This window comes from Peromyscus maniculatus, chromosome 8, assembly GCF_049852395.1.
Source record: "Peromyscus maniculatus bairdii isolate BWxNUB_F1_BW_parent chromosome 8, HU_Pman_BW_mat_3.1, whole genome shotgun sequence".
Taxonomy (NCBI): Eukaryota; Metazoa; Chordata; class Mammalia; order Rodentia; family Cricetidae; genus Peromyscus; species Peromyscus maniculatus.
In genome coordinates this window covers 62702379-62720725 of record NC_134859.1, presented here as the reverse complement: position 1 = coordinate 62720725, position 18347 = coordinate 62702379, and the positions used below count along the sequence as shown (strand labels likewise).

The window sequence follows — 18347 nt, the reverse complement described above, 5'->3', positions numbered from 1 at the left end:
GTTGCATACATTTGCTAGAGGCTGATCTCTGCTCAGTGTCAGCCCTTTCCTTCCTCTGTGGTAAGAAATGTCTCTAAGATGTACACATACTAGTAATTACTTTTTTTGTGATATCATGCAACATATTTGTAGTCTTCCTCTGTCTCCTGGTATACCAACTTCTAAAGCCTTGGAATCTTCAAAGTGATGAGCCTCATACATGCTCATGTGATTATGGTGGTTGGCAGCCTCTGGATTCCTGCAGGATGATGGCTGGTCTGGACCAAGGCGTGATTAGAGGGTTGGGATTTATGAGCCCTAGTTCTCAGTCTCCCAGCAGGGGACTAGGAGAGTGGCTGAAAGTTAAGTTGATCATCAGTGGGCAGTGTTTGACTCTACCAGCCTGGTATAATGATGCCTCCATAAAACCCCCAGCAGTCTGTTTGGAGAACTTCCAGGTAGCTGACCAACACAGAGATGCTGAGGGGTGGCAAGGGTAGGGAGGCTCTGCATCCCTTCCTCTGCGCTTTACTTAACCCCAATCTTCATGCGATGCCGTTTATCAGGAGCCTCTGATTTTCATTTTTGTTTTGTTTTGTGGTGCTGGGGATTGAATCCAGACCTTTGTCATGCTAGGCAATCACTCTACCACTGAGTGCCTTCCTAATATCTGTCAGTGTTATTTTATTATTTATTTACATGTACGCATGTCTGTGTGTGTGTCTGAATAGTCAGAGAGGACACTTTGCTGGAGATGGTCCTCTCCTACTCTATGGGTCCTTGGGATTGAACTGGGCCACCTCAATGGCCCCTTCATTTTAACTTTATTTATTTTAATTTTATGTATTTATTTGCTTTACTAAGTATTTATTTTTATTAGTTTTAAATTATGTGTATATTTGTGCATCTGTGTATGAGTACGTGCATGTGACTACAGGTGTAGTTCAGACTGACATGGAACTCATTATGTAGCTCAAACCAACCTCTAACTCATGGCAATGCTCCTGCCTTCCAAGTGCTGGGATTACAAACACGAGCCAACAAGTCACGGTCTCTGATAGGTACTTTTGTGGTGAACCAGTAATCCTAAATGTTTCCCTGAGTTCTATGAGCTACTCTGGAAGACTAACGGAAGTGGAGAATGAGGCTGTAAAGTCTGAAGTCAAAAGCACAAATAAAACAGCCTGGGCCTGGAGACCAGAGCTGACGTGGGGGAGGGTAGCAGAATGGGGGGCTGAGCCGTGTGGTCTAACCCAGTGCCACACACAACAGAATCCGAGAATGTCTGTTACAGGAAGGATCACTTGTTTGGTGTCTGTGAGAGAAAACCCAAATATTTGATCACACAAGTCTTTCTTCAGTTGGCTGTTGAGCAAGAGTAGAGGAACTGGGTTTGTTTTTTCCTGAATGTTCTCTGATGCCTTCACTCTGTGTGCTGTCAAACTTATGCAACAGCTTAGACTGTCATAAAAGACTTCTGTTCGGTTTCTCATCGCACATGAGTCCTGTCAGCTTTGGGAACAGGCCTGTGCCATTTTAACAATGGACTGATTTACAGCCTTGTTTTGACTCAATAAATAGAGACATCAGGGATGTTCCAGTGGTTTTGAGGTTTACTAAGTCCATTAGACATAAAAACTCATCAATTTGGAAAGCAAGATCTTGTTCTAGGAGGGAAAAAACATTTTCGCACTGGACAAGTCTCTGTGATTTGTTTGAAAATGACGGTAAAACAAGGACAGACAACTCAACAGGAGCAGCCGTGGTGGCATCTGGGGGACAGACAGCTCAGTAGGAAAACACGTGCTCAGCTGTGTGAGACCCGGCCTCTGGCTTCAGCACAAAGATGAATAAATAAGAACCAAAGGAGAGCCCAGTAGTGGTGGTACACGCTTTTAATCACTCTGGAGGCAGAGGCAGGCAGACCTGAGTTCAAGGCCAGCCTGGTCTACAGAGTGAGTTCCAGGACAGCTAGGGCTGTTACACAGAGAAACTCTATCTCGAAAACACCCCCCCCACCACACACACACACAGGCACACACACACACACAAAAAAAAAAAACTGGCAAAGGAAAAGAGAAAGATGAGTAGTGTTTTGCTCATATATAAACTAAAAATTAACAATATATTCAGAAATAGGGGCGAATAAATTGTGAACCCAGTATATCTGTTGGGATTCTCCAGGGATATATAGAACCAGAAGTCTCACTCTATGTACCTGTCTATCTTTATCTGTCCGTGATGAGACTTCTGGGATTGATTCCTAACACCACGAAGGCCAAGGAGTCCCACCATCTGCCACCTGCAAGCTGAAACCTGGGAAAACTGGTGCTGTAACCATTCTGAGTCCAGAGGCCTGAAACACAGGACAGCCTGGTTTAAGCAGGGAGAAGGTAGATGGTACAGCTCAAACAGAGAAGATGTGGGCCTTTGCTGCCCTTTTGTTCCCTCTGTGGGTTGGATGATGGTTACCTGGATGACGGTAGGGATTGGCAATGGCTGGTCTTCTTTACTTGATCTACTGATTGAGACTTCACCAGAAGAGCATCTCCTAGATACCCTCAAACAATGCTTTTCCAGCTTCGTGGGCATCGGCTCACACAATAACAGTGATACAACACACAGTGAAATGCAACAGTGCAGTCATACCATCCTTCTATTATTTGGAATGTTTTTTTATTGCCTACTTTTGTAGAATAATCATATTTTCAGATACTTATATAGAGTCACATTTCATTTTAACTAGCATTCTGTTCACTATTTGGCTCTAGAATGCTATTCTGGTGTGTGATTTTTGCATTATTAGCTATGATTTTACAAAAACTTGATATACAATTAATATAAAACTTGCCCTTTAAAATTACAGTTTTGTGGGGTAGAGAGATGCCTTACCGGTTAACAGCACTTGCTCTTGCAGAGGACCTGGGTTTGGTTCCCAGCACCCATGTTGAGGCTCACAACCATCCAGGTCCAGGGAATCTGATGCCCTCTTCTGACCTCCATGGGTACCAGACACATACAAGGTGCACATGTGTGTTTGCAGGGAAACAGCACATCTTAGAAATTACAATTCTGTGCTGTTTAGTGTGTCCACAGAATTGTACAACTGTCACTGTTATCTAATTTCAGAACATTTTCACTGCCCCAAAAGAAATCCTCAGCAATCTCTCCCTATTTCCTCCCTGTTTTCCAGCCCTGGAAGCTGCTAGTTGACTTTCTGGCTCTTCAGTTGCTTGTCCTGAACATTTTAGATGAGCATAACCACACAAAATAGTGGTTTTTGTTTTCAGTGTTGTTTGTTTGTTGTTTGTCTTGGTTTCTCGAGACATGGTTTCTCTGTGTAGTTTTGGTGCCTCTCCTGGATCTTGCTCTGTAGACCAGGATGGCCTCGAACTCACAGAGATCCACCTGGCTCTGACGTGCTGGGATTAAAGGCATGCACCACCACCGCCTGGCTTTGTGTTCAGTTTTTAACTAACCTCTTTCTTTTATCATAAGTGTTGTTTTTAGATTTATTATTAACTACGGTGTATATGAATCTTTGTGTGTGTGCATGTGAGTGTGGGTATCCACAGAGGTCAGAAAAAGCCATCAGATTCCCTGGAGCTGGAGTGACAGGCAGTTGTGAGCCACCCAACATAGGAGCTGGGAACCCAACTCAGGTATTCTGCAAGAGAAGCAAGTTCTCAAGACTGGAGAGATGGTTCAACAGTTATGAGCATTTGCTGCTTTTCCAAAGGACCTGGGTTCAATTCCCAGCACCCATATGGTGGCTCACAATATCTGTAACTCCAGTTCCAGGGTATCTGATGCCCTCGTCTAGGACCCCAGCCACCAGGCATGCACATGGTGCAGACATACTCAGGCAAAACACCCATGCACTAGAATGAAAAATATTAATAATAAAAGAAAAACAAGTTCTCTTAACTGCTGAGGCATCTTTACAGCCCAGCATGGTATCTATAAGACACCAGGGACTTCATTCTTTGTTATATTAAAATGTCATGGGGTTGGGGATTTAGCTCAGTGGTAGAGAGCTTGCCTAGCAAGCTCAAGGCCCTGGGTTAGGTCCTCAGCTCTGAAAAAAAAAATGTCATTATATAGGTTTATTCACTCATCAGTTCACAAACTTTTAGGTTGTTTCCAGCTATTGTGGACCATGCTACCCAAACAGAAGTTTCAAGTGCACATGTTTTCATTTCCTTGGGGTATGTATCTGTCTGTGAGTGTAATTGCTAGTCAGATGGTAACTCTGTTTCACTTTTTTAAGAACTAAACCCCAGTTTTCTAAAATGGAACTATTTTATTGAATCATCAATCATGGAGAGTTGCAATTTTTCACCAACTTAACAGTCGGAAAGTGACATCTCAGTATTAGTGTCTGAGTGGAGGTGGTGTGCGGGCGCAGGAAGTTGCGATAGTTTTACTGAGCTATAGTTCACTAACGTACAGTTCACCCTGTAACATTCACAGTTCAATTTTTGTTTGGTTGTTTGTTTGTTTTTTTCTACATTCACAAGTCATAGCAGCAATCACTACAATTTGCCTTACAGCATTAACACTGCTGGTCTCAAGGTAGTTTTCATTTTCTTTTCTTTTCTTTTTTTGTTTTTTTTTTTGGTTTTTCGAGACAGGGTTTCTCTGTGTAGTTTTGTGCCTTTCCTGGAGCTCACTTGGTAGCCCAGGCTGGCCTCGAACTCACAGAGATCCGCCCGGCTCTGCCTCCCGAGTGCTGGGATTAAAGGCATGTGCCACCACTGCCCGGCCTCATTTGCTTTTCTTTAGTGGGTAATAATTCTGAACATCTTTCCATGGGCTTATTGGACATTTGTATTTTTCTTTAGAGGAAAATATTTGTTAAAATCCTGTACCTTTTTTTTTTTTAAACTGGGCATTTAAATTGAGTCATAAGGATCTTTATATATTCAAATTATAAGTCCCTTATCATATATATGATGTGCAAATATTTCCCATCAGTTTGTAGGTTGCCTTTTAATTTCTTTCTAGTGTTCTTTATGGAATAAACATTTTTAATTTTAAAGAAGTCTAAGCTGAGTAGAGGAGGCTGGTGTATGCCAGTAGTCTTCATCTGTTAGGGAAACTGAGACATTTGAAGGCTAGGATGTTAAAGCTGTCCGGTCTCCTTTGTGACTCTGGCTGTTCTGGAATTAACTTTTAGGCCAGGCTGACCTCAAACTCACAGAGATCCACCTGCCTCTGCCTCCTGAGTGCTGGGATTAATAGCGTGCACCACCACCACCCAGCTGACTTTTTAAAAGGGGAGCGGAGCTGGAGAGATAGCTCAGTGATTAAGAACACATACAGCTTCCAGAGGACCCATGTTCTCCTCCAGTACCTTGTCAGGTGGTTCATAACCACCTATGACTCCAGTTCCCAGGGCTCTGATGCCCTCTGTTCTCTGCAAATACCTGCACTCATGTGCCACCCCCACATATATGTATATATAATTTAAAATATAAAATAAAAACAGAGGGCTGGCAAGATATCTCAGTGGGTTAAGGTAATTGCGAGCCTGACAAGCCAAGTTGAATTGCCAGGATCCACACGGTAGGAGAAAAAGGACTTCTGCAATTGTCTCTGACCTTCACACGTGAGTGGTAGCAAGTGAGTCCATCCTTTGACACACACGGAAATGTTTTAAAAGGTTAGCTGCTGTTTTGCTTTCGTGGATTTGTATGTGTGTGGTGTGTGCTGTTGCAGCACTCTGGTTGTGAGCACAAGGCACCTCACAGCACTCTGGATTTTTATGTGGATTCTGGGATTCCAAACTAAGGTCCTAATGTTTGCACAGCAAGCAGTCTTATCACTGAGCCCTATCCCTCCCAACCCCTATTCTGTGTTTTAGTTTTCATTTTGAGACAAGGTTCCATGTAGTCCAGGCTGACTTGCTATGTAGCTGAAGATGACCTTGAACTCCTGATCCCTCTACTTCCACTTCTCAAGGCTGTGATTACACACATGTGAGACTATGCCTGGCTCTTTTTTGTTACTTGTGTTTTCTGATGACATACTAAGACATTATTCCCTTGTTCACCATCACAAAGATTTATTCCTATGTTTTCTTCTGAGAGTTTTATGGTTTTAAACTGTGATCCATTTAGCTGTATACAACATGAGATTGTTCACATTCATTATTTTGCAAGTTACCATCCAATTGACCCAGCACCATTTGCTTAAAAGACAATTATTTCCCTCTGGTAGCTTTAGCACCCTTGTTGGAAATCAGTTGACAAGAACTGGGAAGGATTTCTGGACACCGGTTTCCATTCCATTAATATCTACCCCTAGGCGATTGCTATTCTCTCCTCCAGAATTTAATGTATCCCATGCTGACTTCAAACTCACCATGTAGCTGAGGGTGACCTTAAACTTCTGATTCTCTGGCCTCCACCTCCTGAGTGATGGAATTAGATATGTGCACCACCATGGCCGGTTTATGGAGTACTGGGGAACTGAACTCTTAGTTGCCTACTGCTTTTTGATAGGGTTGATAGGTTTTTACATCTTCCAGAGAGTTTTGGCTATTCTGAGTCTTGCATCTCTCTATAAATGTTAGAAGCAACTCACTGATTTCTGAAAGAAAAAAAAAAGAGTAAGAAGATGAAAAGGAAGCCACTGCTGCTGCTGGCATCTTGATAGACATTGCATTGGATGTGTAGAAGTTTGGAGTTGTGCCATCTTGTCTTTTTAAAAATAATTTATTTTTCATTTTATGTGCATTGGTGTTTCACCTGCATGTATGTCTGTGTGAGGGTGTCAGGTCCCCTGGAAGTGGAGTTGCACACAGTTGTGAGCTGCCATGTGGGTGCTTGGAATTGAACCCAGGTCCTCTGGAAGAGCAGTCAGTGCTCTTAACCGCTGAGCCATCTCTCCAGCCTCCAGAGCTGTGCCACCTTACACTGTCTAGTCATCTGATCATGAGCAGGGGAAGCCTTTCTGTTTATTTAGGTCCCAATTTCTTTCAGTGAGGTCTCATAGCTTTTCAGTGTAAACACCTTGTACTTTTGTTAAACTTATTCCTAAACACCTTACTCTTTCTGGTGCCATTATAAAATGGCTTGTTTTCATTTTCTCATCATACATATGTGTCGAGAGCACAGAAATACATTGAAGCCAAGTGTGGTAGCATAGGCCCATAATCCTAGCATTTTAGAAGCTAAAGCAGGAGGATTGAGCTCAAGGCTAACCTGGGCTACACAACAAGAGTCTGTCTCAAAAACATTAAAAAGTACAACTCATGTTCCTCTTGTTTTGTGCAGCCTTGCTGAACTTATTCTAGATTTTTGGTGGATACCTTGTCTATTTAGAGATCAGGTCATGTCATCTACAAATAGAGGTAGTTGTACCTTTTTTTTTTTTAGATGACTTTTTTTTTTTAAAAGATTTATTTGTTATGTGTACAGCATGTATGACTGCAGGCCAGAAGAGGGCACCAGATCTCGTTATAGATGGTTGTGAGCCACCATGTGGTTGCTGGGAACTGAACTCAGGACCTCTGAAGAACAGTCAGTGCTCTTAACCTCTGAGCCATTTCTCCAGTCCTAGATGACTTTTATTAATTTCCTTTTCCTCGTTTACTTACCCTAACTGATGGGTGTGCCACCACATCCAACTTTAAAATATGGAGCCCTTCATGAATGTGCATGTCATTCATGCATGTCATGAATGTGCATGTCATTGCACAGAGGCCATGCTAATTTCTGTATTGTTCCAATTTCAGTATATGCGCTGCCAAAGGGAACACTTGTTCCTTATTCTAGGGAAAAGACTTCAGTCTTTCACCATTAAGTACCATAGTAATATAGTTACGATGTTTTAATAAACCACTATCTAGGGATGGATTCTTTTAAGGGTTTGTTGTTCAATTTTATGTCACGCGTGCACTGTGTTCAGTGAACATGCAAAGTTTATCCTCCTTTAGCCAAGGGTATTAGTCACAAGGAACAGAAGCTGACCCTAGTTTATTTGTGCACAAAAAGAATTACAAAAAGAGATACTGTTGATGAAGATGGAGTCGCAGGCTCTGAGAATGGACAGCGTGGGAGGGCCCTTACAGCATCTAGACAGCAGTCTAAATAACATCATAAACCAGAATCAGCCAGAAAGCTCTGCATTCTCTACTGCTTGGAAGAGAGGTGACAGTGACATTGGGCTATTACACAGTGACATTGGGCTATTATAGTGCAGAAACTGAAGTTGCCTCTGGGAATGGATGTTTCTGTCATCACGACTGCCAGTGGACACCATCATTAGTCCTTCTCTTTTTCTTCTTAATTGCTGTGAATTCGAAGTTGGAAGGGCTGAGGGTGTAGCTCAGTGGACGAATGCTGTCTGGGTTCCAATCCAGCACCGCCAAACACAACAACAGAACAACAGACTGCTGTTCTGGAATTACAAGCGCACATGCTGGCCTCCCTGTTGGCCGAACTCAGTAAGGCCTTTCATGACTGTTGTATGGGAATGAAGGTTGGAATTTAGTAATGCGCTTTGGGTGCATTTGGTGCTTGTAACTAAGAATATCCTTGTCAGCTATGATGGCAGTTAAAAACTATTTTTAAAAGTGAACTGAAATTAGAAATGTGCATCTGAATTACTGCCTCACAATTTGGTAAGCCAATATGTTTTGAAAATAGCGGGTATTTCTCAATTATAGGAAGAACAAACAGTTTTGACCTCTAAAAACTCAAAAATGTAAATTAAAAACCAGGCTGGGGATATAGACCAGTGGTAGAATGCTAGCTTAGAATATTAGAGGCCTTGGGTTTACTCCTCATCACCGGGCGGGGGGGACGTTCACTTTCTATTTCCTTTTCATTTCATATTAATATATACTTCTATTTTGTAATTATGTACATTTAGTTATCCAGGTACATAATTTAGAAATATATAGTATTTAAAATACTCATATAATACTAGAGATTTATGCTCAATCATTTTCACGGATACAGTGTGCTTCCTGGAGGGTTTGGCGACCCCTGCCTCAGAACAGCTCTGAGTCCATGTATGAGAGAAGCAAGAAGGCAGAACAAAGAGAACAAGAAGATAAGGAGCAGTCACTGTGTCAGCAAAGCAGTGTTCCAGGTCCACGGTCAGAGGCGGCTGAGGTCGGGTGGTGGCTGAGAAGGAACAAGTCCTGGGGATATGGCGGAGCGCAGACCGTACCACTGACAACCAGCAGCACAGAGAGTTACGGAACGGTGCAGGATCGACGCCTGGATGGAAAAGAAAAGAAAGTATGGAGGGGGGGGGGACAACAAATTCTTCTTTAACTCTGCTGAACCAAAGTGCCTCTCGGACATCCAGTGAAAGGGCCTGCGGTGTAGTTGAGAAATGACAGCTGGCAAAATGACCTTTTAAAGAAATTTCCAAATCCATGTTTTACAGTTCTACAGTACGATACTGTAAAGATGCTGTTGTGAACTATTGCTTTAACTAGGCAAAGATGTGTACCTCTGTTTATGCTGCAGAATATTACTCTGTGTAAAGGTGCATTACATTTGTTTATGCTGCATTGGTTTAACCATGTAAAGATGTGTTGCATTTGTTTTGCCTTGCCTGCCTAAGGCACCTGATTGGTCTAATAAAAAGCTGTGCGGCCAATAGCTAGGCAGAAGAGGGATGGGTGGGGCTGGCGGGCAGAGAGATAAGTAGGAGGAGGAATCTAGGAAAAGGAAGAAGCAAGCTGAAAAGAGGAGAACAAGGAGAAAGAGAGGGACACACCCAGGGTCAGAAACCAGTCAGACAGACTGACATGGAGACAGCAGGGAAGTAAGAGATTTTATATATATATAAAGGCAAAAAGCTTTGAGGCAAAATGTAGATAAAGAGAAACAGATTAAATAAGGGCTAAAATAAGGCTGAGCATTCATAACTAATAAGTCTCCATGTCATGATTTGGGAGCTGTTTGGTGGCCTAAAAGAAAAAAACTAGTACAAGATGCTATCATAGGAAACAACAAAAAATTTGACTTCTTAAAACATGGGCACTCCTCTGGGCATGGTGGCACATGCCTTTAATCCCAGCACTTGGGAGGCAGAGGCAGGTGGATCTCTGAGTTTGAAGCTTGCCTGGTCTACAGAGTGAGTTCCAGGACATCCAGGGCTACACAGAGAAAACCTGTCTCAAAACAAACAAATTAAAAAAATTTATTCTAACGATTGTTCATTATAATTCTTGGAAAATAAATGGGCTCCTGTGCCATTGTTACTCGGTTGAGGGTCCCATGATGCTCCACCCCACTGCCTCCTATGAGGGAAGGTAAACAGTAAACAGGCCCACTGAGGGTCAGTATCATGCTGTCTCTGTATAGCAAAACCTCTACACAGAGGGTAGGCAGAACAATGATGCAAAGTCCCGAGCCACTGTTCCTTGGGAAAGCACTCTGAAAGTCCACTGCCAGTCGCTCCAAGCAGGTGTCAAGTGACCGCAGACGTTTAAAACTAAAAAGATAATGAAGTCAAACCTCAGTAAGGTCTAATAAAGCACAGAAAAATTCCATCCCTTTATATCCATTGATTCCTCCATGGGTCAGTGTTGGACACGGTTGCATGGAACACAAGCACTAACTTAGTGAGCTCTCCACAATCTTCCATCATTCTCTCCAAGCCATCCACTTCTGTGTCCTGGAACTCTTCCATAGGGCCTTCCTGTACTTCTCCTGCTCTGATGAACTCCATAGGGCTGGCTCAACGTGGTCATCCCCTCCCAGGGTCAAGGGAAAGCTAGGCCCCACTGTCCCCTGTGGTACCTACTGGTTTCCTGTGTCCAAAGGGTCCTGGGTTGGCATTGTAATTAGAGTCACAGCTGTTGACGCTCCATCCACATCTGGATGCTAGGGGAGACCCTGATTGGGCAAACCATCTCCAGCTCTAGCATCACCTTCTACAGGAAGGAAATGTTTCATAAAGATCCTGCCCCACTAAGGTGTTCAGCACTGCCACCAATGCTCCATACCAGTCTCAGGTCCTTGCTGAATCAGTTTCTTTCTTAGGTCTCCCATATACACAGTTTGGGCCTGTGGACTAGGCATCAGATAACAATTCCTGCTTACCCAGTTCCCTCCGTAGTGCCTGTCTATTGCTTTCTAGTTCCTGATATTCATGGGCATTTCAGCTGGAGATAACCTTATGTTCCCAATGGCTCACATGAACTGACATCAAAGTTTACCTAGTATTGCCTTAGATTATGAAGCCCTTGTCTCAAGGAAGGATGTGTGATCATATTGCTCAGCTTCTCTGCCTCTGCAGCACCAAACTGGTCATGTGTGCCTCCATGTTCCACAGCCTTGAAAACCAGGTTACAAGGGCTCCTTCATTGCTTGTTTCAAAGTCTTCCTTAGCTGGAAGACAGACTGCACATATAGAACCTGAGACCTCTTGGACCACCTCAGCTTGCCATGTCCAGTCACCTTGTTCCTTTCCACCACTCATAGACACACAGAGCTTAGGCATGGAGCCGACTTTCAGAATTTCATGGTTGAATGTTGGAGCCAACTTTTAAATTCATTTGATTTCACACTTTTTTTTTCTTTTTCCTTTTGTGGTAGAAGGCATCAAACCCAGGGCCTGCACATGCTAGACAAGCATTCTGCCACTAAAGCCACATCCCCAGCCCCCGCACTAGCTTCTCATGCTACCCTGACACCTCCACAGAGATGTAGCCTCGAGGCTGCCTCAAGCTTCGGGTTGCTTCATTTCCTGTCTTCTGAGAAGCCCAAGTTGCAAGAGCTATTGCCGTGGAAGCTGGTGCCGCATTAAAAGCGCACACGTTAGAATCTAGACGCAGGGTAGCCAGAAGTGCACTTATCTAAATGTATGGGGCAAGGATGACCTATTTTCCAGCGCTTACTCATGCTCTGGAAGGGAGGCCTCTCTGGCCTTCAGTCTTCCAGTAGCTGTCTGTAGGACAGTTTCACACTGCACACTTTCCTGCTATACCTGAGTGAAGCAGCTTCTAGGACAGGGCGGAAAAGATACATCGCGTCAAAATAAAGTCCTACGGGCTCAGAGTTTTTAATTAGTGGTAGTACCATCAACTCACTTTATTTCTGTAGTGGTTCCAAACTCTAATTCAAACTGGAGCTGATTGGAAAGATTTTTTTTAAAATTAATAATCTATGATGAAACAAACAAACAAACAAACAAACCCCAAACAGTGTGATAACATAGGAGAATATATCCAGGTGTACACACACACACACACACACACACACACACATATACATGATGAGAATTTATCAGAATTAATGACAGGCAGCAATCCAGCCAATCCAACAGTGGCTATCTATAAGGGGAAAGTCCAAGAATCAAGTAGTTGTTCAGTCCATGAGGCTGGGTGTCTCAGCTGCTCTTCAGGGTACGCTGGAATCCCAAAGAAGTAGGCTCCAATGCCAGTCAACGAATGGACTTGATAGCGAGGGCAGGAGCAAGCAGGCAAAGAGTGAAGCTTCCTTCTTTCATTTCCTATATAGGCTGCCAGCAGAAGATGGACCCCAGAATAGAGGTGAGTCTTCCTGCCTCAAAAGATCTGGACTGAAGGCATGTCTTCTCACTTCAAAGATCCCAATGAGAAGTGAATCTTCCCACTTCAAATGATCCAATTAAGCAAAATTCATGTATCCTACACAAGCACCCCATCCACTGAGCTACATCTTCAAGTACTCCATCAACTGAGCTACATCCCAAGCACCCTATCAACTGAGCTACATCCCCAAGTACCCCATCAACTGAGCTACATCCCCAAGTACCCCATCAACTGAGCTACATCCCCAAGCACTCCAAAAAGTTTTTGCTTTTTTTCTTTATTCCCTTCTCTCCCAACTATGCATGAGAGTCTCATTTTTTTTCCCCCAGTTCACAATTTGGTATTGTCAGTTTTTAGAATTTTAACCATTTTAGGGTGTGTGTGTGCGTATGTGTGTGTGGTGTGTTACTTCTGTGCAAATTTTTATTGGTTCCCCCAATCAATTACAAAAAAAAAAAAAAATCTAGTGGATTTGCTGGAAAGAATTCGGTTGGGGAATATTATTTTAAAGTGTGTTGAATTTTTTCCTACTGATTTTGTTAACAATTCACACATGTGTTTGATTAAATAAAATTAACCTGTGAGCAGGAGGCTGAGTCAGCAAGTAGCTGACAGGAAGTGGTAAGGAGCAACCACGTGTAGCAAGGGTTTTTATGGGGGGCCTGAGAGAAGGACGCCAGCAAAGGGATGTTAGAAAGAGGAGAATTCCACCTAAGCCGTTGAATCATGAGTTCTTCAGATTTCCATAGTTTCCCTTAGTAGCTTTGAATGTCTATTGTTGGTCATCCTTTAAGGGAGAAAACAAGAGTGACAGAAATGTTCGTCTTTAATTAATAAAAATCTCAATTTCACAGCATAGAAAGAAGTTATGTAATTTTAGCATACAGGTAAGGGTCCATGTCATCCTGAACACAGCACTTTATCTAGAATGCTTTTGCTGGAAGGGACACTCTCATCTTTACAGTGTGAAAGCCTCCAAGGCTCTAATGCATCTGACCTGTGTTTTCTTTACTTCCGAATGCCCACAGAGAGACTCTGCTTAATCCAGATCTGCTGGGTGAGCTACTCTGTGGCTGGGAGAGCTTGTAGAGCATAACTAAGGAGCAAGAAAATGATAAAGACAAGATCTGGGGACCAGGGTAGGAAGCAACACAGGAGGCTTAGCCGGAACATCAGCTGCCCTTGGAAATTTGCTACAATTTCCGCCAATCTTGTCTTATCTTTGGTTGCACCAGTTTCCCTAATTTTTATCTGGATTCATTATCTGTTCTTTCCTCTCTCTGAGGATTTCCAATGCATAATGAGCAATGACGTAGTAATTCTTTCCTACGAGGTACTTTCGCAAGCCTTCCGCCCTGCTCTGTGAGAGGGGTCTCCTCGGGTGCTCTGGCTCTCTGGTGCAGGCTTGTGGTATGTGGGTAGCTGCTTTCTCCAGGGCTCTAAGCATCACTTTTCTCCCAGACCTGTGACAGAGAGGTGGCTGCAGATTGTCCCCAGAAATAGCATCAATTTCTTCACCTTCTGGTGCTTCAGCTTGTCCTCTTGGGACACAATCCAGCTGGCTGGGTGTGAATGTGCTTTATGCCGACTGAAGCATTTCTTCCAAGTTGGAGGTGGGTATTGTTGCCTGCCGGGACATCATTTAGTAACTGAACTTTTTATTTACTTATTTTTATTTTTTGGTGTGTGTGATTAAAGGGTTGTAATGTACTCTGGGCTCTATCTGCAACAGAACAGTTCTGATTTCTTGTCATTTTTGTCATTTTTCATTAATTGGAAAAGGTCTTTGACTCTGGGTATGATTATATATATATATCTGGGCAAGAGAACAAACACTTGGGAGCATTTGAATTTGTTGCTGAAATCTAGGGCTGGTCTCTGGCAAACTTATAAAATAAGTATAAGATACAACTGAAGTTATAACCCAGTTGCATTGAGTCCTAACAGCAAAGTCACATATAAAAGAAATCCAGATCCACTCCTATAAAAACTGTAAAAACTAACTGGTGAATATTCACTGTAGTTACCTCGGGGATATCCAGAAGGAAGCTCTAGGGCCCGTGAGATGTTGAGTGGATAAAGCCACCACGCCTAGCTATCTCAGCCATTTTAAAGAGCATGTTCCAACAGCATTTCATATACTCATGACTAGCTCTGTTGAGTTCTGTCAAGTTTTATAATCCAGAAAGGAAAACTTACTTAGCAGTGTCCCTTTATCTCTGGTTTCATTTTCAATAGTTTCAGTTACCATAGTGATGCGAGATGGAAAATTCTAGAAATAAGCCATTCAAATGTTTTAAATCGCAACCATCTTGAGAAATATGATGGAATCCTACACTGCCCTGCTCTGACCACTGTGGAACATGAGTTATCCTTTGTCCAGTTTCTACACTGTATATGCTACCTTGTTATGAGTCAGTTGATGGCCACCTGGGTCATCGGCTCCACTGTTACAGTATCACAATGTTTGGGTCCAGTTAACTTTTATTTTGGTTAGTAGTGGTCTCAGAGCATGAGAGCAGGGACACTGACAAAATACTTTAGTGAGGGCAGGAAAAACAAAAAAAACCATCCAAATGCTAGTCTGGGGAGATGGCTCAGTGATAAAGTGCTTGTCATGTAAGCAAGAGAATCTGAGTTCAGATCCCCCAGCACCCTCGTCAGAGCTGGGTACGGCGGCATACATCGATAACTCCAGTGTTCGAAGAAGCTGAGACGGGGACCCTGGAGCTTATCTATGGCTTTAGGCACCTACCAGGAGTCTCAGGATCTCTCTCTCTCAAGAACAAGGAGGACTACTGAAGCGCTGAGCTGTCAGTCTCGCCACTGAACCTGGTTTTGTTTGTAATTACATTGGTTAAATTCTAACGGATAATTAGGATGAGCACCCATCACTTGATAGTAATCTCGTGTCCCCCTCCCCCCTCTCCGCCCACTCCCGGAGCTGAGGACCAAACTCAGGGCCTTGGCGCTTGCTAGACCGCTACCACTGAGCTAAATCCTCAAACCACAAATTTTTGCACCCCCGCCCCCAAGTAATCTAGTCTTCCCTGGGGCTTTCCTACATGGAACGCCACTCTTTTTCTAGATGAGAGGCAGCCAAGCCAATGATCTACTTTAGAAATGTCAGACAAATTCAGCTTGCCCCAGCCACGTAAGTAGCCCCTGGGAACCCAAGTTTTCTCCTTTTAGTATCTTACCTTGTTCTGTGCTCTCTACACGCAGTCTGCTTTCAGGGCTCTAGCTCCTCTGCAGTCTGTTATATCTTCTCTGGGGTCAGAGGACTTGGAGGAATGCTGTCTTCAAAGAGTAACAGCCAGATTTCTTTATCAGAAGCAGCCGCAACTTCTTGCAAGCCCCCGGTCAAGATCCAGCCTGTTGATGCGCAGGTGTGGAGGCGTGGAAGGAGGGCCGGAAGGGTCCTGAGATCCTCACCTGAGATCGAGGACTCCCTGCGGCTTCTCCTGCTCAGGTGCACGTAATTCTGCCCCTGCTGCACGTGGTCTCATGGTCTCAGAGGGGCTCGTGTATTCTAGGTATAGAAGGTTACCTGAAAGAGGGACTCCATCTATACAGCTCTGGGGAAGTCATTATCCACGCGGGCTGAGACTTGGTGGTATAACTATTTTAAGGTCGCCACGGATTCTGTCAGTAACTACTCACCCATGCTCTGTAATTAAGCCCAACAAACTTACTGTTTCACCAAGCTAGACTTAGGTGGGCTCTTTATTCCCATCTATTGTTGGTCAGTAGCCATTTGTTCAAACTGCCCCACGAAAAGGTCATACATAACAACACCCCGCCCCTAGATATCAGCAGTCACATTCGCAAGCCCCCTGGAGTATTTGTTTTTGTTTTTTTAAAAATATTTTTATAATTATTTATTTTATTTTATGTGTGTGCATGCTTTGCCTGCATGCATGCATGTGCATCATGTGCTTGCTTGTTGCCCTTGGAGGTCAGAAGAGGATGTCAAACCCCTTGGAGCAGCAATTATAGACAGTTGTGAGCTGCCGTGTGGGTGCTGGGAATTGAACCTTAAGAGTAGCAGGTGTTCTGACTGCTGAGCCATCTCTCCAGCTCATTTCCTCCCCCCCCCCAAATAATATTTCTATTGATTCTTTGGGAATTTCATATCATGCACCCCGGTCACACTCATTTCCCAGTCTTTCCACGTCCATCCCCCTCCCTTGTGACCCCCCCCCCAAAATAGGAAAATAATAATAAGAAAACAAGTTCAATTTGTTTTATGGTTTTTTGAAACAGGGTTTCTCTGTATAGTTTTGGTGCCTGTCCTGGATCTCGCTCTGTAGCCCAGGCTGGCCCTGAACTCACAGAGATCTGCCTGCCTCTGCCTCCCGAGTGCTGGGATTAGAGGCGTGTGACACCATGACCAGCTAACGAGTTCAATTTGTATCATCCATATACTCACTGCAGCATAGTCAAACTCTCAGTGGCCTGCCCCTTGAATAGAACTGGGTCCTTCCCCTCCCGAGCCCTCACTGGAAGCCATCAGTTGTGGAGAGCTATACCTCAGCACCCTTATCACACTTTTAAAGAGTTCTCTTCAATGACTTCTCATTTGCTTTTTTTTTTTTTTCTTTAATGGAAGAGAAGCTTCGGAATGCTGGAGCCCTTTCCTAATGGTGCATTTCAGGCACTAGACAGATGGGTGGAGGAAAGGGTGCTTTTTGGGAAACAAAAGATCCTGTTCTGGTTACTCCTTACCTTGAGCAAGTAATGCACATGCTTTAAAAAAGGGGTGGTGCTTGAAGTTTCCAGAGAAAGGTGACAAACATGATCCTAAGTGCCCCCACTTAATCTCTTAGGACCTGTCCTCTCTCCTGGAAAATGAGAATAATCCAGCCCTCCAAGGGTTGTGTTTCAATAAGGTGCAGCCCTAAGAAACTAGTTCTGGGGGGAAATGCATTCAGTATGAGGATAATGGCGAGCTGAGGCGTGGCTCTGACAGAGCACTTGCCTGGTTTATAAGGTTTGGCACTCCCCAAAAGAAAAATAGTAAGTAAGCAAGATTTGTTTCTCTGTAAGTAGCCTGAGATGATCTGCAAAGAATACTTCACTATTTACTTGACTTGGAAAGCCCCACAAAACCACACATATCTAGAGGTCCAAATTATCCCTGAAGAGAAGGCTGTACAGGAAAAAAAAAAAAAAGATATCCCAGAAGAAACAAACCCTTATGGCTCGGCGTGTGTTAGTTAGTGTCCCATTGCTGTGACGAACAGCTGAGATTAAATCCGTCTAAATGGAGGAATGTTTTATTTGGACTCATGATTTCAGTCCCTGGTTGACTGGCCCCTGGCCCTGGACCGACCAGTGGTGGTGCAGTCCATAATAATGGGAGCATATGGCAGAGGCCATCTGTTCAGCTCTTGGCTACTAGGGAACACGAGAAGAAGAGACCAGTGTCCCCTATCCCCTTCAAGGACAAGGCCTCAGTCACCTGACTTTCTTCCACCGAGTCCCTCCTAAAGGTTCTGTCAGTTCCCAGCAGAGCTTCAGTCTGGTGACCAAGCCTTAACACATGGGATGCTATTTATGACCCGAACCGTGACAGCACATGAATATATTCAGCTTAAAATAAACACAAAGCAGAGTAAAAAGACACTGACTCATTCATAGATTTGCCAGAATGTTGGACAATCCACAGATTATACACAGATAAGAACAACGTAAGTGGCCGGACTAAAGTAGCTACAGTCACCGAGTGCCATCTGCTGCGACTTGTCCTGCCATCACCTCTGGCTCCAGAAGCCAAGTGTCCTGTTTTCTGTGTCGCCCCAGAAACCGTATTTCTGCCTTT

At 43.7% G+C, this 18347-nt stretch overlaps 1 pseudogene; it reads right to left on the bottom strand.

Moving 5' to 3' along the window:
• Nucleotides 1-7643: 7643 nt before the first annotated feature.
• LOC121831880 (U6 spliceosomal RNA) lies at nt 7644-7744 on the bottom strand (annotated as a pseudogene).
• Between the last annotated feature and the right edge of the window lie 10603 nt (nt 7745-18347).